General features: G+C 43.9%; 1 long non-coding RNA gene across 1 annotated transcript in view; it reads left to right on the forward strand.

The window, feature by feature from the left end:
• The first annotated feature begins 1,160 nt into the window (after window positions 1-1,160).
• The window catches only part of LOC122425404, an 85,006-nt gene continuing 60,987 nt past the window's right edge, over window positions 1,161-25,179 (forward strand). Inside the window, exon 1 of the long non-coding RNA XR_006264836.1 lies at window positions 1,161-1,262. This is a non-coding gene — a long non-coding RNA (uncharacterized LOC122425404). The remainder of the gene's footprint in view (window positions 1,263-25,179) is intronic.

The raw sequence follows: 25,179 nt of genomic DNA on the forward strand, positions 1-25,179 counted from the left end.
GATAGATAGGTGGCCCAGGAAGGTTCACTTCCTCACTCCACTCCCCCCTCTCCTTTGTATCTTGATATTTTCTCTGTGTAACAGTCACTGTGTCCTCCTGAAGGTTTTCTTAACCTTTTTTTTTTTCCTCCAGGATACTAAATTCCTACCCCTTAATTCTTTTCCAAGAGACCTTCTTTTCCAATCGTGTACTTACTGCAACCTCTCCATTCCACATCACGTGAAATACAAGACCTAACAGGGTTTGGATAAAGCCAGACACAAATCTCTTTTCCAGTTCCCTTTTCACTTTAGCCCCTCTTTGTCTCCCCCCCAAAACCCTCCCCACCAAGCAACAACAACCAAAAAACCCAGAGTGGCAGAGAAAGGAGGCCTTCAAAGTTATCAATTAAATGATCTTCTTTTGGTGGCCAAAGAAAGAATGTTTGGCAAAAGGGTAGCTTGAAAGGAAGAAAAAAGAAAAACATGCTTTTCCTAACCAACTTCCTAGTCATCCTCTGTCAGCAGCAGCTGTAGGAATCCCTTCTCTGCACAAGGGCAAGGTGCTGTGGGGCCGTTTAACACCTGGCCCCAGCTCCGCGGAAAGCAGGCCCAGTATTAAACATCGAGGATCACAGAAATGTTTATGGTGATTATGATACAGTGAGCCGGGGGAACGAAATATTTCCCACCCAGTAATATTTAATGGAAATGCTTTTGCTGACTTGATGATAAGGAATCTCTTCCTGGTGGTCGAAACCAAGGAATAAGGAACCTAAGATTTTATAGCTGGAAGAGAGATGGAACTCCCACTTCCCGCGCTTAAGGAATATGAATTGTGTTCAGAAATCTTCCCACACTTCCTGGTTAGTACATCCACTGATTTAGAAAGTCCCAGGGGCTCTGGAAGTTTCTGATGATGGATCATCTTTTTTTTTTTTTCTTTCTCCCTTTCCTTCAGGGCTCTAGACAGTTGGTGCTTAAGTGTCTACAATTTAACGTTTCACATATCTTCCTTGGGCCGTCATATGTCTACCTATCCCGCCCAGGACATCTCCCTAAATAATCTCTGAGTGGAGAGGAACGATCGTCTCCCACGAGATTTATCTGAGAAGGGAGGTGCGCGGGGCCGGTCGAGTTCCGAGGCTCGGATTTCGTTCCGGGCAGGTCAGATGGTGCGGTCGGCGGGCCGAGGGATGCGCGCAGCTGTCCCCGCGAGAGGCGCGGCGCACAGGTGCTCGGCCTCCCGCCCCGAAGTCGCAGGGAAGCTGCCGCACCGACACGTGAGTCGCAGGCAATTAAATCTCGGGTGTTTCGACCCTGGTGGACAGAAAAAAAAAAAAAAAAAGAAGTCAACCACACCCGGGGCGACTGTGGCGATTAAAGCCCCGGCCCCTCTGTCGCCAGCCCTCCGTCCAAACCGACGGAGGGCCTCGGACTGGCACCTCGCGGCCCGAGCCTTCCTCCGCGGGCTGCGTCTGCGCCATCTGCTCGCGTGGTCTGCACCGGCTCGGCGGCGGGGGCCGGGCGGGTTCCGCCGGCCGTGGGGGTCGGGGCGGGCGCGGGGGCGGGCACCCCTGACCCCACCCGGCCGACGGTGTCCGCAGCCCCGCGCCGCGGCGGGTGCGTCCCTTACGTGCGCCCCGCGCGCTCCCGGGGCGCCGGCCTAGCGCCACGCGGTCTTCGCGCAAGTCGGGCTCGGAGCGCGGTCCTCGCGGCCGCCGGTCGCCCCGCCCGGTCCTCGCGGCCGCCGGTCGCCCCGCCCGGTTCCCGCCGCCGGCCTCGCCCCGCTGTGCCTCCGCCCGGGCGCTCCGTGCGACTGCCTGGCCGGGCCTTGTCCGCCGATCGCGCTGCGGCGCAACTCGCGGGGCACCCGGAAGGCGCCGGCTCCTCCGCTGGTCCCGCGCTTTCCGCGCGGTTCCGCCGCCTCCCACCCGCGAGACATCTCCAATTTGATAGGATCTTTGATCAATCGCAGCGTTTCCCCCAGGTGTTAGCTGCCTCAGTTTGTAACTTTTCTGCATTCCGTATGATTCCTTCTTTTCTTTCCTCTTTAAGGTTGTGGATGGTTCCAAGTTTGGACCTGGCATGTTAAAAAAAAATGTTAACTTACAGTTTTACAGGGGGATGCTGAGTGGGTTTTTAATTTACTGACAAAAGTCGTTCCACTGCATGACCCCAGGCTCTTCATTTTCTTCTCTGAATCTCAACTATACTTCATCTGTAAAGTAAAATTTAAATCATTTTTATCTCACCTGCCTTCAAGTAGAGGGTTGGTGAGATGACCTCGTGAAGGATCTTGCAGGGATCGCTAATGCTTTTGCGATCTGTAGATTTGAAATGTAGGATTAGAAAGATATCATTTTCTTTTAAGCGGTGAGTAAAGAGCATTTTCTGTGCAGTTAAGTGTCAGAAGCAGGGCGTCTTTCTCTCTCCCTCTCACCAGCTGGGGCATGGGGCTCTCCACACTCAGTGTCTGCCTGTGTCACAAACACGGAATCGGGGAGTCAGACCTGAGGATGACAGGTCTGTCCTGCAAGGATTACAGGTTAGTCCTGTAAGATCCTTTGTGCCATTGATTCTCTCCGCTCATACTGATAGTAGAATATTTAATTGTGTCTTTTGTGTATTTTGAACTTCTCCTCCTTTCATGTTTTCAGTCCTGGAGGGAGGGAGACTGAAAAAGAGAGAGAGGGGGAGAGAAAGGCAACTAGTTCTCATCTTTAAAATACCAAAAAAAAAAAAAAAAAAATCAATCGCATTGATCAATGTGGAAAACCAAAGGCCCAAATCCGTTCCATTACCCTCCACTGTGATTAAAATTGAAGTGTTCTTTAAAAAAAAATGTCATTTCAGATTGCAAGGAAGCAGAATCTCTTTCTCTCCTTCTCCCCCACCTTCTTTGCCTCTTTCTCTCTCTCTCTCTTTTAAGGGAGACATGGGAGCAGCTTAGGGATGTTTTTCTGACTGGAGAGTTTTTAAGAAGCCACCTCTCAAAGGCAGCTGAGACAACTGAACGCTGACTTTAGGGGAGCCAGTATGAGGAATGGACTGCAGAGCCCTCCGAAAGAAGCTAGACTATTTTCTACAGGATAAATCACCTGTGTGTGTGCGTGACTGAATTATTTCGTATATGTTGTTCCGACCCACCGTTTCCCTAGGATGCCAGGGCAACCTTCTGAGAGGGGGAGGAAAAGAAGGAAGATGTGTGAGCTCCCCCTGGTGCTCGTCTGTATTCAGGCGGATTGAAAAGAATTGTCAGGAGCACCCGTCTACACAAGCAGAAGGAAAAGTCAATGATCTGGGTTATTTCTTTGTAAGTGGCCCGCTTCCCCGCTCACTGGCCGAACATTTCAGAGTCTACATCAAGGTCTCCAGGCTTGGATTCTCTTAGACCCTTTATGTCACACTGTCCTTGTAGACCTGCCTTTGTTAGGTAATGTCATTTCTGTCAAGAGTTGGAAGAGAATCCATGCCTTGTCATAGCACAACTTGAAGTGGGAATTTGGCAGCTGTAGATGGGATTGCTCTTGGAATCAAATTGGATTACTTTTTTGTCCAGGATTGTTCTCTTTTTGGATGAATAATTTTCACACACTAATTTGTGTGTGTGTTTGTGCACGCAAGTAGATATCACAAAGATATCATGGGGCTCTGGTGCAAACCACCTTGATCAGTAAGTCCTTTAATTCTAGACCATGTCTCCAATCCCAGTAATGTCCTTACTTTTAAGAACTTTTTAAGCACCTGAAGTCAGAGACCTCCGAGGGCTCTGGTTGCCAGTAAAGGTGGTGGAGGCAGTTCCATGCGGTCTACTGGATAAATCCATCACAGTGGCCTTCAACAATTTGTCAACGTGTGTTTAATTAGTCCTGCATTTGGTCCACACTATGGGGAGTATGAGAAACACTGGGCTGGAAGAAGCACAAGCTGGAATCAAGATTTCGGGGAGAAATATCAATAACCTCAGATACGCCGATGACACCACCCTTATGGCAGAAAGTGAAGAGAAACTAAAAAGCCTCTTGATGAAAGTGAAAGAGGAGAGTGGAAAAGTTGGCTTGAAGCTCAACATTCAGAAAACTAAGATCATGGCATCTGGTCCCATCACCTCATGGGAAATAGATGGGGAAACAGTGGAAACAGTGGCAGACTTAATTTTGGGGGGCTCCAAAATCACTGCAGATGGTGATTGCAGCCAAGAAATTTAAAGACACTTACTCCTTGGAAGGAAAGTTATGACCAACCTAGACAGCATATTAAAAAGCAGAGACATTACTTTGCCAACAAAGTGCATCTAGTCAAGGCTATGGTTTTTCCAGTGGTCACGTATGGATGTGAGAGTTGGACTGTGAAGAAAGCTGAGCGCCTAAGAATTGATGCTTTTGAACTATGGTGCTGGAGAAGACTCTTGAGAGTCCCTTGGACTGCAAGGAGATCCAACCAGTCCGTCCTAAGGGAAATCAGTCGTGGGTGTTCATTGGAAGGACTGATGCTGAGGCTGAAACTCCAATATTTTGGCCACCTCATGTGAAGAGTTGACTCACTGGAAAAGACCCTGATGCTGGGAGGGATTGGGGGCAAGAGGAGAAGGGGACGACAGAGGATGAGATGGCTGGATGGCATCACCGACTCAATGGACGTGAGTCTGAGTAGACTCTGGGAGTTGGGAATGGACAGGGAGGCCTGGCGTGCTTCGATTCATGGGGTTGCAGAGTCAGACACGACTGAGCGACTGAACTGACTGACTGAACTGATGGGGAGTATAAGGCTTCCCTGCTGGCTCAGATGGTAAAGAATCCACCTGCAATGCGGGAGACCTGGGTTCAATCCCTGGGTTGGGAAGATCCCCTGGAGAAGGGAATGACTGCCTACTTTGGTATTCTTGCCTGGAGAATTCCATGGACAGAGGAGCCTGGCAGGCTATATAGTCCAGGGGTTCGCAAAGAATCAAACACAACTGAGCGACTAACACTTCTACTTATGGGGAGTATAAAAGATGTAGGAATATAATCCCTACTGAGAACTGGTTAGATTAGCTAAGGGACAAACTTCAGTGTTCATGAAAATAGATTATTAAGATTCATTGACCTCGTAAGTCAAGGCAGAGCTTTGGGTGCATTTAGTTTTCTGTGTGTGATTCTGGCTGCATGAGGGTCTTACCAAGCCGAAAATGGACCTGAAGACCCCAGCTCTCCTGGCGGCTCCTGGGCTTCTCCTTTATTCCGAGCTTAATCACGGAGCCCTGAAGCCCAACTCAGAAGACGGTGGCAAGCTTTTATTGATCTATCAATTCTTTATGATCTTAAATGCATTCTCCTCTCTGGCTTTTATTTCTCCCAACGCACCAGGCTCACTCCCCTTTGCTGGGCTCTTCCTCTTGTTTGGCTGCTTTCCTCCTCCCTGCCTCCAAGCCATCCAGTGCCTGCATTTTAAAAAGTACTTATTTATCTGTTTGGCTGTGCTGGTCTCAGTTGCAGCATGCAGGATCTTTAGATGCTGTATGCGAATGCTTAGTTTCGGCTTGTGGGATCTAGTTCCCCAGCCAGGGATTGAACTGGGGCCCCCTGAGTTGGGAGCACGGAGTCTTAGCCACTGGACCTCCAGCGGAATTCCCAGTGTCTACTTTAGAGTGAGGCGCACCTCTTTCCTGACAGTTCTCACCTGCACAAATTGCTCTCCTAACTCTTTCTGCACTTTTTGTTTGCACCCCGAAATGAGCTCCTCTTGCGGACAGCCCCTTCCCTGGTCTCCAAAACCTCCGGTGTATGTTACTCCTGGCCCTGAACCGGATGGTAATGGCTCTTGTTTCTTCTGTATCATCACGCTACCCAAGTGCGCCGATTTATTTAAGGAGTGCTCTGTTCAATGAGTAAAGTGAAATAATAATCCTGAGGGATTTTTTTTAATCTTAAAAAATTCTTAAATCCCATGTCTCTTACATGAAAAATTGTCAAATTAAGGAGCCATTTCCAGGATTTTAATTTATGTATTAGTTGTGCTTTGCCTCCACCCCAAAAGGATTTAAGGTGGGCTTAAAATATTAGGAAAACTAGACAAGATTATTAATTCTGTCCCTGCAAGCTCTAAAATCACATAGTCCTGGGTCCCAATTTAAACAATGGAGAAATTTTTTTTTTTAAGGTAAAAGGTGCACTTTCTAATATCTCTCATTTTCATGTTAAGGAAAAAAAAATCACAGATACAACATTTCAGAAATATTTTTGCGTCTTCTTTGCATAGCACACACACACACATACACACTCACACGAGAACTGTACTGGCAGTGAACATGGGTTGTTTAAAGTATAGCTATTCAACTGTCATATAAAGTGAAATCTATATTTTCTCTCCCTATATGACTATATATTTAACATCTCTATGCATATGTGTGTGCATACATATGTATATGTTATATACACACACTCCACATTATTATTTCAAGGGGGATTTTGCTCCTTCTGGCTACCAGCAATAACTAGTCAATATTTACACTCTTGAATATCGATGATGTCGTGCATACACGGAAAAGCTGTGGCAAACATCTCCATTTTCAAACAGAGTTTTAATTATTTGTGAAGACTTTGATTGTTCACTATCTAATGCCATGGATTGGTCCTCACAGTGTCAAGCGCACTGTCCAGATCTCCCACAGTATTATAAATAGGCTTCTAAAGCCGGGTTGATTGATGTTTGGCATAAAACGCTATTCCTCTGAGCACATATATTCCTTCTGTTCACCATTTTCATAGAAAAATACCAGGGCTGATTTTTTATTCAAATCTCCAATTTATGCAGGGTTTAAACTACTAAATACCTAAAGCCTTTTTTTCAGATCTTTTTTTTCCCCCTTTTCTATTAGGTAGGTAACTAAATCTTTTGCTTCAACACAAGTAAGAATTGGAGATTTAGCAGATTCCTGTGGGGGAGAGAAAGAGTTTATTAATTATATTGAGAATCAAATAATATGCTTCTTTGACACTAATGTTCCATCTTTCTCCACCCTGAGTACCCAGAGGGACAACTTTAAAGCCTTTATCAGGGTCTAGATTACCGCATTTATGGTTCCTTAGAAGAAGAAATTTAATGAATGGCATTCTGAGTTGAAGAGAGAATTCGAGATGTTTTAAGATTTAAGCTGCAACAATGGAATGAGTTTTTTCCAAGTATGTTCCAGAGATTGTAACATAAAACATCACTCAAAAAGTACAATAATGTACATTTTCATGAGTTTTAATAAATTGTTAATACCGATGAAATGTAAATTATTCCTTCACGGCCCTTATCTGGATGTAACAGAGTCCTACAGGATCCTTTAAGTACCCGTTTAAAGCAATTTACAAGATATTGTAGAGATTCCCAGCAATAAAGAATGATTAGTGATCTTGTTAAAAATTTTTATATTGACAATATTAAACCAAGTGCCTTATCCGGATTGAGCTGGTTTTGGCTGGTGTCTGTACTGGTACCTTTATCAAGAGTGCCCTTTTACTTTATAGGCTCTGTATTAGAAACAAATTTTACTTGAATACAGTTCTCTTACTTGATGGACAGCATAATATTTCAGTTCAGTTCAGTTGCTCAGTCGTGTCTGACTCTTTGCAACCCCATGGACTGCAGCACGCCAGGCCTCCCTGTCCATCACCAACTCCAGGAGTTTACTCAAACCCATGTCCATCAAGTCGGTGACGCCATCCAGCCATCTCACCCTCTGTCGTCCCCTTCTCCTCCTGCCCCCAACCCCTCCCAGCATCAGGGTCTTTTCCAATAAGTCACTTGAGGTGGCCCGAGAATTGGAGTTTCAGCTTCAGCATCAGTCCTTCCAATGAACACCCAGGACTGATCTCCTTTAGGATGGACTGGTTGGATCTCCTTGCAGTCCAAGGGACTCTCAAGAGTCTTCTCCAACACACACAGCTCAAAAGCATCAATTTTTCGGCGCTCAGCATTCTTCACAGTCCAGCTTTTCACATCCGTACATGACCACTGCATGATTATTACGTACCAGACACTGCACTGGGTTTATTCCATTGATCATTACACTAGAATTTTATAGCTACTATATGAGGAAGATACATGATTACCACTCTTCTGGTGGCTCAGAAGGTGAAGAATCTGCCTGCAATGTAGGCGACTTGGGTTCAGTCCCTGGGTTGGGAAGATCCCCTGGAGAAGGAAGTGGCTACCCACTCCAGTATTCTTGCCTGGAGAATCCCATGCACAGAGGGAGCCTGGCGGGCTACAGTCCATGGGGTTGCAAAGAGTCAGACACGACTGAGCGACTAACACTAAGCATCACTAAAAAAAAAAAAAAAAAAAAAAGGATGAAGAAAGTTGAGGCATACAGAGTTAAAAGTGATTTTCCCAAAGTTTCCTGCTGTCTTAATCTCTTCGGACTGCTGTCACAAAATACCATAGACTGGACAGCTTGTAAACAACAGAAGTTTATTCCTCACAGTTCTGGAGGCTGGGAAGTCCAAGATCAAGGCGCCGACAGATTCCGTGTCTGGTGAGAGCCCTCATTCTGGTTTGCAAACAGTATTTGCTGGTTATAACATCACATGGTGGAATTTACAACGAAGGGTACTGTCTCAGCTGCTTTTATAAGGGCACTAATCTCATTGTTGAGGGCTCCACCCTCATGACCTGTCCCCTTCCAAAGATCCTCACCTCCTGATACCATCACATTGGGGTTAGGTTTCAACATATGAATTCTGGAACATCAGACCACAGCACCTGCTTGGTAAATAGTGAAGGTAGGGACTGAATTGCAGTAGTACAACCCTGCTATCCACTATCTTTAAGGGGCCAATTAATGGACCTTAGGCTTTGCAGGGCATACATTGTCTATCACAGCTACTCACATCTGCTGTTGTGCAGAAGCAGTTCTACATAATATGTAAATGAATTGTGTGGCTCCATTCCGATAAAGCTTTGTTTGAAAAAAACAGGTGGTAGGCCAGATTTCTCCTATGTCTGTAATTTGCTGACTCCTGCACTGAGCTATTCTGCCAGCCTCCTCAGTGCAAAGAAAACCCACTAAGTGCAGCTAGCTTTAGGTCTCCATCCTCGGTGAATCCTCTGAGAAGGCAAAACCAGTGTGAACTAAGGGCCTTAGAAACTACCTCCAACCTTGGCACTTGACCCTAAACATCGTTGTTGGAGATTTTGGAAGGCTCCTCTTAGAACGTAATATACTTGTGGAGTGGAGTCTTGAATTAACTCTTAAGTCCCTATTATTGTTTCAGTGTGAATTAGAAATACCTAGAGTGAAGCTGGAGTCCGTATCTGCCTGGATTTCTGAAGGCCCCTTAGCCTTATCTACAGGACAGCCTTGCTTCATCTTCCAGGGATTATTGGAGCCCCAAATTACTCTTCATGCAGTCCTTGTTTTGTTTAATTGGACTTTTTTAGCATGTTCCTGTGGGTCAGTCTCGGCTGATCTGGTGACTCACTGGTTTTCCAGACCACTTAGGACTGAAGGTGTGTCTTATACTTCCAAGTCTTTAAACCAGTAGCCCAGGGACTAGGTCCTGCCCACCAACTGGCCAGATACCTCTCTGAAATTCTATTTTCATCAGTTCCTAGACCATCTATTAGTTCAGTTCATCCGTGACTGTGTGTTAGAAAGTAGATACTGTCTCTTCCTGCCAGTGTGGGATTCATTGTCTTCCCCATCAGATCTGTATTCTGCAGGACGTATTGAGCTTCTCAGTCACTCAGCTTATCACTGGCTGCCTCCCTGCCCCGGTGGACAGGCACCGGTCTAGTCCTGGGTCTTCTCAGTCGGCTCCGTTTACTGCATGTTGATGATTCATGTTTGGCCATGTGGCAGGAAAAACTACCTCCCTACTCTACAGCCTTGCCAAAAGTGAGACACTTCCTTTCTTTCATACTCAAAAGGTAAGTAATATGACCATAGAATATAGTTTTATAAGAGAGTTGCACAAGGGTTTGGCCTTACATTTCTCGAAAGTAGCAAGATAATGGGAACACAATCTTGGCCTGATTGGCAAAATGACAGATGCAACTGGGTGAAAGAAAAATAAAAATGATAGCTGATGATTAAGAAGAGCCGAGATTAAACTTCAGATGCCGTGTGACTAAAGATGTTTTCTCTCCTCTTTCCACTCACACATCTTTCTTAAAACTCAATTTTTATCATTAATCTCAGTGATGATTTTTGTATTAAAGAGCTAAGTGGAATTTTTAACTAAGAGGAAAATTCTCTGGTGTTGGATTTAATCCTTGAAATCAATCAACAAGTCATTTAAAGTCCTTTAAATCATCACAAGATGAAAGACCTCTTTGAATTTAAAGCCTAAGAAGTAATCCCATGTCTCGGGGGTGACCAAAAAGAGTGATTGTGAGCAGTGATCCCTGCTCTTAAGTAGATTATAGTGTCATTGCCAAGATAAAATGAAGACGTAAGAGACCATTAGACCAACTAAACAATATGGCGCTTCTAGTCTGTAAGCTTACAGTAGAGAAAGATGATGGAGCATCAGAGTAAGTGCTGTGTGGAGAAGGTTGGTTTTGAGCTGTGTGTGTGCGTGTGTGCTAAGTTACTTTAGTCATGTCCGACTCTTTGCAACCCCAGGCTCCTGTGTCCATGGGATTCTCCAGGCAAGAATACTGGAGTGGGTTGCATACCTTCCTCCAGGGAATCTTCCCAAGCCAAGCATCCAACCTGTGTCTCCTGTGTCTTCTGTATCGTAGGCAGGTTCTTTACTGCTGAGCCACGGATGAGCCTTGGGTTTGAAATAGGTTTATATCCGGTAGCCAGTGATGGTTTTTATACCAGGGAACAAGTTGAATGTGAGTTCCTTGAGGTTAGAGGTGGCTAACTGTCTTTGCTAGCTCAAGTCTAGGTCACACATCACGGCACACAGTAGGTGCATAAAAAAGTTTATTTAATATAAAAATCAAATTTTAGTGGTGCAGACTATGTGTTGGAGAGCTTGGAATCAGGAAAAAGATGATAATCTCTTTGATGACTAGAGGTATGCTAGATTATTTTTGCCAGCTAGGACCTGTAATCGCTAACAATACTGGGTAAGTGCTCAAAACATTTCCACTAAAATTGCAAGTTAGTCTTGGACATCAATCAGCAAGTTTTCAAACTCTTTTAATTATTTAAAAAAAATGTGAGCTTTGAATTTAAGGCAAAGAAATAGATCCCATTTTTTGAGTGAAAACCAAGAAAGGATCTTAAGCTTAATTTGCAAGGGAAGTAGCATGGTGGAAAATTTTGTGGGTAAGGGAGTCAGATCGCATCACATCCCAGTCACATCCCAGGGAGTAATATGGCCACACAGGTTCTTCGTACATGATTAGCTGGGGGATCTTTGGTAAGGTCATTGTTCTGTGCCTCAGTTCTGTCACTTGAAAAATGGGGATGAGGATGTCTTTCCAGATGGATTGTGGCGAGGATTAGCATATGTGAACATCAGCACAGGCTCTGGTCCAGGGCAGACCATTTCCTGACGCTCCTTTCCGTTTCCTTCCTCCTCCTACGGAGCTGAATTAAATGAGAGCCTCGACTCAAGTGAAGTCATGGAGTCCTGAATGTCCTGGGCTCCAAAGACTGGGGTGTCATTGGGTGATAAGGGTGAGTGTCTTGGATGCCTCCCCCGCCCCCAACATTGTGCAGGTCGGACCACAAGTTCTGAGCAGGAGGGGACTGCACTGCTGAGCACAGACAGGAAAACTCTGAGCACTGAATTAGACTTGTGGGATATTCTTGTTACAGCTCAGGAGGCAAAATGAGAAGTGGTAGTCAAGAAAGAAAAAATTTATATGCAATGGAAGGCAAACGAGTTGACATTTGTTGGTTATTAGGAACATCTAAGTGCTTTTGGTGGGCTTCCCTGGTGGCTCAGTTGGTAAAGAATCTGTCTGTAATGCAGGAGACCCTGGTTCGATTCCTGGGTCAGGAAGATCCCCTGGAGAAGTGATAGGCCACCCACTCCAGTATTCTTGGGCTTCCCTGGTGGCTCAGCTGGTAAAGAATCCACCTGCAATATGGGAGACCTGGGTTCGATCCCTCAGTTGGGAAGATCCGCTGGAGATGGAAATGGCTACCCACTCCAGTATTCTGGCCTGGAGAATTCCATGGACTGTATTGTCCATGGGGTCGCAAAGTTGGACACAACTGGGAGACTTTCACTTTCAAGTGCTTTGGATTTTTGTGAAATTATTTCCTCATATGTTCACTGATGGGTTAATACAAAAAATGAATCCCAATGGAAGCTTTCAGTGAGTCAGCTGTGTTCAGCTCAGAAGGAGTCCTTTTTCTTCTTGGTGAGCCAGAGGAGTGGGTCTGTTTAATTAAGGAGAAAAGTATTGGGAAAAATCGGGCCATGCCGTGATTTCTGCAGTGGTGGAAGCGAGTTTACCCAAGAATTGAAAGTGAAGCCTCTGTCCTGCCAGTGGAGGTTTCTCAAGCCTTCATGTGGGGAACCTGTATCGTCCCGGGGACCATAGACGCTGCCCTTTCACGCTGCCAGCTCGCTCTCACAGACCGCAGTGGATGTCACAGGAGACTGAAGTCTCCGTGGAGGGTGCTGCCCCACCAGGCCTGCCTCTTCATTTCCGGCTTCTCCTTTTGTTCCGATCGCCAGCCTTTCCTTGGGTGCCTCGTGGTATCCAGTGAAGAGTCATCATCGCGGCCCCTAAGGCACTCGGGCGTGCCGTGTGTTGGTTTGTCCTTGGCTGGTGTGGCTTATCCCGGAGACGGTTGTTGGGCTCCCCCTAGTCCAGATGCCCTGGTGCAGTGCATGGGTGCGTCAGGCCTGCTGAGCACCACCCACGTAGGCTCCATCTATTCATCTCCATGAACACCTCTTTCTTAAAAATGAAACCGCTGAGTAATTTGCCCAGGCTTTGTGGACTAGCAGATAAGAGATCCAAGATTAGAATACAGGTCTTCAGGCTCCAGGAATTTTTTTTCGGCAGACCACTGATCCTCAGATAGGGAAGCAACTTTCCCATCCCTCTGCCCCCACCAGAATGGCAGATCATAACGAGGGGGATGAGAACATAGCTTGAAAAGTCATAGTTAGATCATTCTAAGTACCTATTGTTTTCATGATCAAACTGCCAAACAGAATTTTCAAAGAAAATTCTTTGAAATTTTCTTTGAAAATTCTGTTGAGAATTTTCTCAGTTAGTGAGTAAACAACTGTGGTGGGTGGTACCAGTGCCCATGTGACATAGTGATTAGAGCTTCAGAGACACAAAGGAAAGTGAGGACTGTTGAATGTTCCTTGGATTTGCCGGCTAGAAAGGAATGGTGATCTTGCCAAGAGCGTTGCTCCAGTTCCACAGTGAATATGGAAGCTGAGTTGCAGGGATTAAGGAAGGAATGGGTAAGGAGAGAGTGCCGACAATGCAGGCAATGCAGAAGTGGGACTATGGAAAGAAATGGAAGTAGAACTTTTGGCAGGATCGAGGCACCTTCTCCCACTAGACTGGACCAAAGGTTCAACCTCTGTGTCTTCCAACCCCAGTTCCTCTCTCTCTTATTTAACGCAGTATGTTACTTGGCAGTTTATGTTAAAAAGCTAGAGGCATTGTATTTTAATATATTAATATATTTAACACATTGAAGATGTTTCTGGGTCCCGAGGTAAGTACATTTTCTCACTTGTTCTCTGAGGATGCCGCCCCCATCTCCTGCTCTCTGCAGCCTTCCTCTCCTCGTCCCCACCGCCACCCTCCCACGGAAATAGACAGCCAGACAGTGAATCACCCCAAACAAAGGCTGAACATACTTGAAAATCCTCCGGTCTTAGTGTAAGTCAGAAAGATTTGGATACGTGCTTGTTGAGCAAGTTTTTCTGTCTTCAGAGACTTAATCTAGTTCAGAACTTTGATTCTAGATTCCCAAGGGCAGGTCAGGGCAGGGGGAGAAGGTACCAGGGAAAAGGAGAGCAGGAGGTGAAGAAGCCCCAGGTCTCCACTGGGGCAGGAGCTCTCTGTCCCCCCTCTCCGCTGGGGGGCACGGAGGTCCACTCAGCACCCAGTGGTCCTCACTGCCAACCGGGGAGGGCCTCTTTGGGAAGGTACTGCTGCAGAGTTGGTTGGTGTGTTCCTCAAAGTTTTTTCCAGGCCTCATCTGATTGATTATAAGCCTAAGTGGTGGGACCTCAAGTGGCAGTAACAGGCAGAGGGACCTCCTCCTTCTTTCCCGGTGCCATTAGTTGGAACTGGATGGACATCTTCCACAAAATGAAAGACGTGTAGAGCCCACTGCCCTGCAGTGTAGGTGTTCATGAACTCGTCTTCTCCGCTCTACTGGTAAATCCTTGAGGGCAAAGATCGTCTCTCTTTTTTTTAACCTCTGCATACTTGATACGTGAAATAATTCTTGGCACAGAGCTTGATTCATGTTTGTTGAATGAGTAAATGAGTGAATGGCTGATTGATGGATAAAATAAGAGAAAAATGTTTAGAAGTAGACATCAAAAGAAATCAGAGAGACAGAGAAAGAGAGAGGGGAGACTGGTGTGTGTGTTAGTTGCTCAGTCCTGTCTGACTCTTTGAAGATGCTTAAAGAGGCAAGGATGATTATTTGAACAGAGCTGAGAGTGACTGGGAGAAGAAGGATTATAGATAAATCCAAGTTCTTTTGGAGCCTGGTAAAAGGGATGAGATGATAAATGGTGAGCCTCTGATACGTTGGGTTTAACATTTTTTTTTTCTTTAATAGCCATAGGTAACACTAAACTTATCTGCTTCATAGTTCTAGTTCTGGCCATAATGTTTGTCTAGTAGCGTTGACAGTTAAGAATTATCAAGATGGTCTAAGAGTCTATAAAAGATAAAGTCGTGGGGTCATATTTTAAGTGTTTCTGTATTCATATTTATAAAAGCATGTTACTGGCATCCTCATATCATTCTGTTTATCCTCTGAGAACAGAATTTGCTGTGAGAGCATGTTCCAAATGCCAGGTATAATTGTGTGTTCCTAGCCTGGCAGGGTACAGTCCACAGGGTCGCAAAGAGTCGGACACGACTGAAGCGACATAGCACACAGATGCTGGTAGAGAATCTGCCTGCGGTACAGGAGACCCAAGTGTGATCCCTGGAGAAGGGAATGTCAGTCCACTGCGATACTCTTCCCTGGTAAATCCCATGGACAGAGAAGCCTAGCGGGCTACAGTCCATGGGGTTGCAGAGTTGAACATGACTAACACACACACACACACCTTCAAGCAAGTTCCCATTTATTCATTCACTAATTTTTCACTCTGGTTCGTTCATTCACTCATTCAGAGGCATAAATTAAGCCCTCAAAGAGATGCTTTGTGGGTACCGAAGATCGATAAAAAAGGAGTTCTCAGCCTAGCAGGGGAACCAAACTCCTGAATGTATATTTAGGGGCCATGTGGCCGTGTCAATGTTGACACATGAGACATAGCATTTCTGACCCCTTCCTACCCTCTCCTGAGCCATCTCAACCCAAGACATTGGATTGACTGCCTCCTTTTCCACCTAGGCTGCCCTTGTCTGGGCCCTTCAGTGGAACCCCAAACTCTAGGAAGGAGGGGAGCTCTGAAGCTCTCCTTGGTTTTTTCCAGTCTCCCATGAGCTTCAATCTTGCCTCCGCCCCAGCAGCCATAGCTAGACCCCGTTTCCTCCTCTGGCCTTTGGCCCATTACCACGTGGTTCCCACGGCTGCCCCAGCCACACCTCTTCTCGCCATGGCCTTTGCACACACCTTGAACTAGCTGACCCCTTCCTTGGGGGCTGCTCTTGGTGTTGGCTCAGATCTTCTTCTCCCTTCCTCCTGGCAGCTACCCCCTTTCGTGTAATATCTTGTTTCAAGGTCTGCTGGCAAGATTCAGGTCAAAAGGGGCTCAAGACAGCCCCTCCCGCCATGCTCTACCACAGGCCCTGTACTGCCATGATGCTCGTGAATACCTCTTTCGGCAGAAAAACTTCCTTTGGATGCACTTCAGAAGGGAGGAAGGAGTTCCTGCTTCTGCTGGGGCTAGCCCAGATCCTGGACCTACTATACGGCCATTTGCAGGTTTCACCCTGAGGACTAAAGGAAGTCCAGTGGGATAAGACTCGACATGGACCAATTCATTAAAGAAGCCGAAAGCTCTGTGCCCGCTTCACAGGAAAGTGTAAAACTGTGGGTTCAATGACTTGATAGAATATGTATATATATAGTGTTAGTGGATGAGTTGGAAAAGGAAATCAGTATTTCTCCATCTCTTACGTTAATCCCCAGATCACATTAATAAATTCTGACATAGTAGACTTTCTGGTGTGAGAAGATATTTCACTTGAAATATGACAAGGTTTAAAAAATGTTCTTTATATAATATCACTCCTTAATTTAACGAAACATTTTAGATGACTTTGTTGTTAAACTGATTTGTCAATTTGCCTCATAAGGTTGTATTTCTCTCTGCAAGAATAACTAAAATATATAGAGATATCACAGATAAGGAGGGGAAACCCTTCAAACTTATATTTTGGAGAAAAATGGTCAGCTTTTTTGAAATCAGAGTACTGCAGTCTTTATTTCCAGCCTTCAAGTCTGTTAAAAAAAATTCGAATATATACATATATATTTTTTAAAGTAGGCAAAAATAACTTATTTATCGTCAACAGAGCATCATTGAAAATGCAAATTTTTGAGCTGATAGAAAAAAAGAATTGCAAATCATCAGTTTGTCAAACATCAACATCAGCTCAAACAAACCTGGGTTGACTTTTCAATAGGTTTCTGAAAGCTGGAGCGGTGGAAATTGCTAAAAGGGGAGGAGTCGGCAAAGATGCGTTCCCAGTCCAGGATAGCGGCATCTCGCTGCTGAAACAAGCTTCACACGTTAGCCGGCAATCATTAGGTTGGTGACTTTCCTGATACCCAGGAGATGCTTGCTCGAGGAATAAATTTCTATGTTGAAACATTTGACAAGCCTCCGTTCCTGATGTCTCACACTCAAGCCTTACTTTATAGTCACATCTGTTAGTTTAAAGCATTTTTAGTTTATTGAAGAAGGCTTCACAAAGAAAAAACAGATGATGAAAATCTCATCTGTCAAAACTGTTATTAAAACCAGTAACAGTGTGAAATTTTGTTTAAATTGAAAGCATCATTTATTTTTATCAAACATTTTATAAACAATCACATTTGAGAAAGATTTTAGGGGACCTGGAGAGCCCTCAACAAGACGCAGCTCATTATGTTGCTTTGTTGCTCAGAGATAGACAAAGCCTGCTTTCCTTTAACTAAGGGAGAGACCACAGGGGTCAAGACATTACCCAGAGTGGGGCTCTGCCATCTCGAGGAAGAAGAGTGAGCAGGAAAGAGGATGCACCCAAGTGGGAACTGGAGACCTATATCAAGCGGCAGACATAGGGGCCACCTTCCTTGTCCTTTTCGGATGGATTAATTTGGAGCAACGTGGCCTGTGCCTCACAGTCTCTGAGAGGGCTTAGATGAAGAAAGGAAAGGAAAGAAGAAAGGATATTCATGGAAAGAATGAGCAAAGCTTCCTTTCTGTTCTTCTGTGCAGACCGTTGATTTCATGCTCAGATCTGCTCCTAATATCAAAGGGTGCTTTCACAGCCAGGAGGAGTCCCAGCCAACCTCAAGACAGGGAACAAGACGAACATCAAGTCCGTTTAGCTGAATCTTCATTCAATCCATATGTCTGGCAACGTGGAGACAAAACATCCGACACTTCGCTCTTGTGTAGACTCAATCTTAGAATATACAAAAGATCCAGTTTCATGTTCTGAGCTGTGTCTCATGCTTCTTTAGCTATTTGGTGTTAGCAGCTTTGACAAAGAAGTCATGTCTGAGGCAAAGTAGAACCGTGTCAATCTGAATGATTTGTTCAAGGGGTGACCTTTCTCTCCTTTCTCCGACAATACTGTGCTTAATTTTGTCACACTTTGAGATCTCTTCCTGGGAGCCAGCAAAGGTTTGTCAGGGGGCCTGGGGCGCAGGAATTGGGGCTTACAGAGTGGGAAGGGCCCTGCAGATCATCAGCTTTCAATATCCATTCTTTTCTGAAGCTGACTGTTCTAAGAACGGGTCTGGTTCTCCTTGGATATCACTCCATTCTTAAGCCCTCCTTCCATTTGTAAAAGAAAATCTTACCTCTTACTCATCATTACCTCACTGAAGAACGCAGCTGCAGGGCATGAAGACCGCCCGCCCCCCACCCCCCAGCACTTTAAAGAAAAGGATTGTTGGGATCTTGCAGTGCTAAGTAGCTTCAGTCATTTCCGAGTCTTTGGGACCCCACAGACTGCAGTGCAGCAGGCTCCTCTGTCCATGGGATTCTACAGACAAGAGTACTGGAGTGGGCTGCCATGCCCACCCAGGGGTTGAACCCACAACTCTTACATCTCCTGCATTAGCAGGCCGGTTCTGTTAGCGCCACCTTGGAAGCCCACTAAAACCAGGCCTTCCCTCTGTGTCCCAGCTGCCTGTTTCACACATTTTCCAAGAGGTGAAAACTTCATGTTTACTTCCATAATAGCAGTATTACATTTTCTGGAAATGAACCTGGTATTTAGTGTTGTATTTTAGCTAAGTTAGTGTTTATATTCCTTGACCATTTATTCAGAGTTGCAGAAAAAAAAATTTTCATTAACTTTTGCCAGATGATTATATATTGTCTGTGTTAAACGTAAACACAAATGTCTTGCTCACTGGTAAACTCTTTTCTGCTCATTTATTTTTGCCGTGTGCTTATTACAGGAATGGCTTGTAAGTGCCACTCTTAAGAAAATTAACAACAGGAATTAATGCACCTTTTGTAAGCTCTGAACGTCCTGTGGCCCCAATCATTTTTTATTTTTTCCTCTGAGCTCTGTATTATGATGTCCTCTGAACCCAATATCATTCTAGCCATAAATTATATTCATCCATGGAAATATAAGCTAATTGGGAGAAAAACTCTATTGTCATTAAAAGATGCATTTCCAATGAGAAGTTTATTTGTTACATTCAGTAATTTTAACATCAAAATGTAAGATATAGTTACATTATTTGAACAATTGTGGCTTACTAACTCTAATGATAATTAATTCAATCCAGAAAAAATTTTGGTAATAATCTGAGATTTGGACTATAAGGAAGGCTGGATGCCAAAGAATTGATGTTTTCAAACTGTGGTGTTGGAGAAGACTCTTGAGAGTTCCTTGGAAAGCAAGGAGATCAAACCAGTCAGTTCTAAAGGAAATCAGTCCTGAATATTCAATTGGAAAGACTGATGCTGAAACTGAAGCTCCAATACTTTGGCCCCCTGATGCGAAGAACTGACTCATTGGAAAAGGCCCTGATGCTGGGAAAGATTGAAGGCGGGAGGAGAAGGGGATGACAGAGGATGAGATGGTTGGATGGCATCACTGACTCGATGGACATGAGTTTGTGCCAACTCCAGGAGATGGTGAAGAACAGGGACACCTGGCAAGTTGCAGTCCCTGGGGTTGCAACCAAACAGCAACAACAATTTTTCTTTCATGAAACAAGAACAATTTAAATTTTTCATATTCATATGAAATATGTATTCATAAATGCATATTCTTGTTGCAGAGAAGTGTGAGTCAACGACCAGTAAAAGACTTTCAAGCATCTTCGTTAAGATACAATTCCAGGAGAAATTAAATAAAATGTAAAAATAAGGTCAAAGTGAAAGTGATATAAACTTTCTGTTAAAGAAGAGTTTGTTTAATATGGTGGTGGATGTCAAGTGAGGACGTGGGTCATTCAAGGGCTTGGTGGGAGCTGGATGGCACGCTTCCACCCAGGAAATTGACCTGAGTTTATCAAAGGAGTTTACAGATATTTCGGTGGTATTATGTGAAACCTAACTGGGGGTGAAGGGGCACGGAGGAGCCTCGTCCTAAGGGAGTAAAGGGTGAACAGTCACTAGCCAGCGGAAGTGACTTTATCTCAGGAAGGAGCTGCTCTGGAGCAGCTGTGGTCTTGGGTAGAAGATGGAGCAGACCCGTGTTCTAGAAGGATGGAAACTAGGACGAGGCAATGCCCTGACCTTACTCTTTTCCTGTTGTCCAGTCTTTTGCCAATGCCTCCCATCGGTCAAGGGCTTCCCTGGTGGCTCAGATGATAGAGCATCTGCCTACAATGCGGGAGACCTGGGTTCAATCCCTGGGTCGGGAAGATCCTCTGGAGAAGGAAATGGCAACCCACTCCAGTACTCTTGCCTGGAAAATCCCATGGACGGAGGAGTGTGGTAGGCTACAGTCCATGGGGTCGCAGAGAGTCGGACACGACTGAGCGACTTCACTTCACTTCTGCCATTGGTCAAACCCCACACATGTTGGGTTCTAACACTAGAAGTGAAGACAGCCCTTAATCTTTCGTTGTTAATGATGTTATGATATTCGCTTCAGGTTTTGTGTGGATGTCTATCATCAGATCAAGGAGCTTCTTTTTTTTCCTTTTCTTTTTAAAAAAAAAATATTATTTATATTTATTTATTTATTTGGCTGTGCCAGTCTTAGTTGCAACACGAGGGACTTTAGTTGCCACATGCAAACTCTTTAGTTGCAGCACGTGGGATCTAGTTCCCCAACGAGGGATCAAACCTGGGTGCCCTGCTTTGGGAGCATGGAGTCTTAGCCACTGGACCACCAGGCAAGTCCTGAGGAGCTTCTTTTGTATTTATAGTTTTTGAAAGTATTTGTCATGAATTTTGTGAAAAACTTAACTGCATCTACTGAAATAGCTATGTTTTCATTTTTATCCTATAAATAATAATATTGATTATTATATTATACTATATATAATATAGTATATATTATATAACCTTATATTTGTTTTTAAAAAATTTTTTTATGTATTTTTTAATTGGTGGAGAATTACTTTACAGTTTTGTGTTGGCTTCTGCCTTACAGCAGCGTGAATCAGTCATAGTTATATATATTTATTCCTTCTCTCCTGAGCCTCTCTCCACTCCCCACCACCCTACCCCTGTAGGTCTTCACAGATCACCAGGCTGGGCTCCCAGTGTTATTTAGCAACTTCCCGCTATTTTACACGTGAGAGTGTGTATATGTCAGTGCCACTTTCTCAATTTGTCCCACCCTCACCTTCCCACACTGTGTCCACAAGTTCAGTCTCTACTAGGTTCATCATATAATGCAACGATTTTACAACGATATATTTCTGTCCCCTATCACTTATCCTTTGTGCTACTGTTATCATACTTAATATTTCTTCATTGTTATAAACTCCATCATGAGTTTTTGTTGTTTCTGCTTTAAAGTTTTTTTAATTTTTTTTTAAATCAGGAAAAAATAGTTCTTTATATTTCCCAACAAATTTATCATTTTCATTGTGGGTGGTGGTGGTTTAGTTGCTAAGTTGTGTCTGACTCTTACGACCCCACGGACTGTAGCCTTCAGGCTCCTCTGTCTGAGGGATTCTCCAGGCAAGAATACTGGAGTGGGTTGCCATGCTCTCCTTCAGGAAATCTTCCTGACCCAGGGATTGAACCCACGTCTCTTGCATCTCCTGCATTAGCAGGTAGGTTCTTTACCACTAGTGCCACCTAGGACACCCTTCTTGAGTCTTTACTGATATTCAATGACATGTTTCCACTGTAACCAATGAGGGGAAAAATTAGTCCTGGCCCTTTGTGAGCACTGGGAATTTTTTAATCTTACAACTCCCTGGTAACTGTTTATTTCTCCACATGTTGTTCCTCCCCCAAATTGTGGAGTTTTATCATATATACAAATGGTTAGCATTCAGCTAAAGGCTCAAGACACCTATTCATATGTCTGGAGCCCTTTCTCTGTGTAGCTTTCTTTTCTCTGATTTCCTCCCTTGAAAATTTTAGCTGATCTGTGACTCTGAACTCTCTCTCTCCAACTCAGCAATGCTACGAAGCTCTTCTTGAGCTCTCACTCTCTGGACTTCAGGGTTACAAATTACCTCCAGGTGCCCACTCCAGTGTTCCTGGGCTTCCCTTGTGGCTCAGCCGGTAAAGAATCCGCCTGCAATGCGGGAGACCTGGGTTCAAAAGATCCCCTGGAGAAGGGAAAGGCTACCCACTCCAGTATTCTGGCCTGGAGAATTCCATGGAATGAATAGTCCATGGGGTCTCAAAGAGTCAGACACGACTGAGCGACTTTCACACTTTCCGAGTAGTTGAAAGACCCACCTTATTTTCTCTCCCCCCTGCCCCCAGGGGTCACAGTCCTCTGCTGCCACTTAGCTGGTGTCCTCAGACAGCTGTCTCATATTTTTTTCAATTTTCTGGTTGTTTATGGCAGGACAGTAAATCTGGACCCTCTGACCTTCTTATGATTGGAACTTAAAAGTTCTGTGTCATCTTTGATTTTTTTTTTCTCTTACCTCCACATCTGTGTTGTTTGTATTCCCTCCCAAGTCATATCACTGCAATTCCTCCCACCAGCCACCTCCTTCCTATTGCTTCAGTCCACAGGTACTTGCTTCCTCAGTAATCAAAAAAATCTTTACCTCGTCTTCCTACTTCTGGACTCCATCTCCCAATCCCACCGTCACTCCCTTTGCCAGAATGATCTTCTTGGAATTCTTCTAATTGTGATTTTTAAATCTCATTTAAAATCTTCAGTGACTCTACTTGGTAGCAGAGTAATTAAGCAGTTTTTTTTTTTAATGTTGGTGTTAAAGCGACTTTATGCTCTGCTCTTTTGCTTTCATCTGCCATTACTTCCCTTCGTTTACCTCTTTATATAACTTTTTCTACTAGATTTTCTCTAGTTACATAGTAACAATCTTCCTATCTTTGTGATCAAGACAAAACTGAATGTCTTTCCTGATGCCCTGCTGGATCTCGTTTTATAAAGTATCCCCATCCTTCTCTGAATTCTGAGAGTAATTTGTTCATACCTCTCATGAAACTTTTGACTTTGTCCACCTCTATCATAGCTCTTTATGACTTAGTGCTGTGGGCATCAAGTATTGTTTACTGTGATTCCCCCCTTCCCCCCTGCCATTTTCTCTCTTATAACAAGTGATAAAAGTGAATTTCCTTGACTTAATGCCAAATAAAGTGTTGCTGAAGATATTACTGCCTGACTTAACATCTTGTCATTGAAAAGTCCTCTTTCCTTCCAGCTGGGTTCTTCGACTTCAGAACCAAAGTCTAGTGTTGACCTTTCAGCTAAGATTGAAAACAAGCCTTATGTGGCATAGTCTGTGTTATCTCTATATTACCATTTGGTGTCACATATCACGTATCACATCACTAATTTGATATGTTGTTGTTCTTTCCACCTCTTTTGTGTCCTAAGTTGTGTCCACCTCTTTTGTGACCCCATGGACTGTAGCCCACCAGGCTCTTCTGTCCATGGGATTTCCCAGGCAAGAATACTGGAGTGAGTTGCCATTACCTTCTCCAGGGGATCTTTCTGACCTGTGGATTGAACTCACATCTCCTACATTGCAAGTGGATTCTTTACCAATTGAGCCATCAGGGAAACTCCTTCCTTACTTTTATTTCTGTCCATATTTATGCTGTGAGATGTGTGTATTTCTCACTAGATTGTCAGCTCTACAGAAGTAAGGCTTTTATTAGCCCTTTAGTACAGTGTTTTGTATATACAATTAGAAATAATATAATAGGATTATAAGAACTCTATTTTCTGAGACATGCACGCTTTCACACTTTGGTTTACTGAGTGAGCATGGACCATCACATATTAACAATGTGATGTGTATATGATTTTAGTTAGTGCTCAATATATGTGAAATTATATACAAAATTTGAATGTAAAAATGCTAAGGTCTCACTGACTGTTACCTGCTTCATGTTAGAAAATAATATCAGAATATTAGTTCTAATACGTATAGCCTACATCTGATAGAGATCCTTTAATTTCTGTTTCTCGAATTAAAAGAATTCAGTTTTCTCTAGAAAATGCTTGTTTCTCTCAACCTCATTATGAAAACATTTTCTGCATACTTTGCCTAAAATTACCTTGTTTTTCGTTTTAATTACACAACTCCAAATCACTTTTCCTCATTAGTATTTGATAATTATAAGCAAAGAAGCAAATATAAGAACAAGAAGTACATGAGCAATGCAGTCATGCATTTTTTCCTTCTCTCTGTTGATAGCACTGATGAAGTGTATTTAATTTCAATCTGCTGAATGACCACATTCATAATTCGTGTTCATTTCCATTTCAGGATGATTTCTTTCCAATTTGAATCAATATACATAATTTTTCCTTAAGCATACATGTCCACATTCCTTTAAACTTGTTTTTGTCTAGGGAAGGAGAAAAGAAATTAACACTCATTTTGTATCTCCTTTTGACACAGACTGTTTTTGGCACTTGACACATATTATCTCATTTGATTCTGTGTCTAATATTGGGAAGCTGGAGTTATTATTCTTATTCTAAAGATGAAAAACTGATGGCGATAAACCAACATGCCCAAGATTGTTTAATTAGGAAATGGCAGAGCCAGAATTCAATAAAACCATCCTCTTTTGGTTATTGATTTTAATGATACTCTGTTGTTTATTTTCAAGCAAAGATTTTGCAAGAAATTCACAGGAATCTAGAAAGTTGTGAACTTAAAAAAAAATTGGTTTATTTAGTAGTGTGGGTGAAGTCCATGTGTTAAAATGCTTCTCAGAACATGACACTTGAACACGCTCCATGCTAGAGTTTCGTGATGTCTCCAGATTTGCTGACATGTAAAGATAGACTTCAAAGGGAAGCATTCTGAAATCACGTTGTGAAATTATTTCTCTCTATGTGGGCTCTTGATTTTTTTTTAAAGACAGTGATCAGTTCAGTCAGTTCAGTCGCTCAGTTGTGTCCGACTCTTTGTGACCCCATGAACTGCAGCACACCAGGCCTCCCTGTCCATCACCAACTCCTGGTGTTTACTCAAACTCTTGTCCATTGAGTTGGTGATGCCATCTAACCATCTCATCCTCTGTTGTCCCCTTCTCCTCCTGCCTTCAATCCCTCCCAGCATCAGGGTCTTTTCCAATGAGTCAATTCTTTGCATCAGGTGGCCAAAGTATTGGAGTTTCAGCTTCAGCATCAGTCCTTCCAATGAACACCCAGGACTGATTTCCTTTAGCATTGACTGGTTGGATCTTCTTGCAGTCCTAGGGACTCTCAGAGTCTTCTCTAACACCACAGTTCAAAAGCATTAATTCTTCAGTACTCAGCTTTCTTTATAGTCCA

This window comes from Cervus canadensis, chromosome 23 (genome assembly GCF_019320065.1).
Source record: "Cervus canadensis isolate Bull #8, Minnesota chromosome 23, ASM1932006v1, whole genome shotgun sequence".
Taxonomy (NCBI): domain Eukaryota; kingdom Metazoa; phylum Chordata; class Mammalia; order Artiodactyla; family Cervidae; genus Cervus; species Cervus canadensis.